At 40.4% G+C, this 1,533-nt stretch overlaps 1 protein-coding gene across 1 annotated transcript in view; it reads right to left on the bottom strand.

Annotated features, from left to right (window-relative positions):
* LOC113214272 (uncharacterized) overlaps window positions 1-734 on the bottom strand; it is a 61,806-nt gene extending 61,072 nt beyond the window's left edge. Inside the window, exon 1 of the mRNA XM_052274196.1 lies at window positions 641-734. The gene's annotated coding sequence lies outside the window, so the exon portion shown is untranslated. The remainder of the gene's footprint in view (window positions 1-640) is intronic.
* Window positions 735-1,533: the final 799 nt, after the last annotated feature.

A 1,533-nucleotide genomic window follows, 5' to 3' on the forward strand; every position in this document is an offset into this window, starting at 1 on the left:
AGGTTGTACATGTACGACTCGTATTGTAAATGGCAACTTACAAAATATATCGTACATGTACAAATATATTTTTCACAGTGGACAGTAAAATTAATTTCAAATTTCGTGTGTTATTTTTACCTGGTCACGTCTATCAAAACTAAGGTAATTTGACTAATTTTGGTAAGTTGGGATTGCTTATCCTAACTTGTGTTATCCGTGTGGCCAGTTGCACAAAACTCCGACAATTGTCTATGTTATAAGGTTACTGGTTCTATACACTGTAAATCAGAGTGCGATACCGACTACACGTTTTCTGTGATACAGAAATATTGCACGATGTTGTAATAATCATCGCAGGAAAAGTACAAGATTAAATTCATTGCTTACATTTGTGATGACCATCACTCATTTGAGCGATACTTTATGTATCACACTATCACAGTTTTGTGCGATGTGCATTCACACCGTTTTGTAGGAAATCCGTAATCATCGCATTATTTTGCAATAGTCATCACACAAAATTTGTGATGAAAATTGATCACTTCCCCAGGAGTGATAAATCGTGGGAATCACACGGGGCGTTTTATCACACGAAAATGTGTGAAAAGTATATCACACTTCGAATTACAGTGTAGGGTTAATTAAAGAGGAAACTTACGGGGTGAACCAACGTTCTGAACACAAAACAAACAACACTCGTGTACGCTCAACGACTCTTAGGCAGAGTTCCAAGCGTGTCGGGTGGCTCGGCATCCACAATGCCGTATGCATGTCATGTGTGATATGTGTGTCCCTTTAGTGCTGCGCGGAGTTTCCCCAGTAGTGGAAAATCAATACCCTTCGACTTGAATCTCATAGCACTCATGTCAGCGTCCAATTACAGAGGCAAAGGCGCACACGAAAATAATTGTATACATGGCAAAAACGGTGAAAGTCTCCTTTATAGGAAGAATGACAGAACTATAATGCTATTGGTTTTAATTGTCTTAGCCCCCCAGAAATTTAAGGTGGAAAATACCCCTTGAACGTTAGAATTTAGCCTCTTTTTACTTCTGATCAAAAATATTTAAAAATGACTAAATTTGGCCCAAGTGAGCTTTTCCTGTATTAGTTCAACTTTCTGATAATTTATAAAACATCAGAGAGATCCACAGAGTCATTGAAAATTGTTTATATTTGAAGAGTTCTTTCTTAAGGGGCATTTCCACCATCTTGCGCGCCACTTTATTCCGGATATATTTGTCTCAGAATTCCAGAAATGCCCCATAAGAAAGAACTCTTCAAATATAAACAAGGTAGATGTACGCCAGACCACGTCTCGCGTAACAGGCTTCGCGATACCTCACGAAACACTGTTACGCTGCGACGCGCCTGGCATACATCTACCTTGGCCTGCGGCGCTGACACCCGAGTCAGGTGGTGCAAAAATGTGGACAAAGATACGGGCCTCCGGCCCGTCACTTCGACTAATCATGCAGGGTTGTACATTTTTAGCCCGCTCTTTTGCTTAAAAGCTATATAAGCGGGCTTATGCCATCGCCTCTGTGTCTG

Source organism: Frankliniella occidentalis, unplaced genomic scaffold (genome assembly GCF_000697945.3).
Source record: "Frankliniella occidentalis isolate FOCC.00 unplaced genomic scaffold, Focc_3.1 Scaffold349, whole genome shotgun sequence".
NCBI classification, from domain to species: Eukaryota; Metazoa; Arthropoda; class Insecta; order Thysanoptera; family Thripidae; genus Frankliniella; species Frankliniella occidentalis.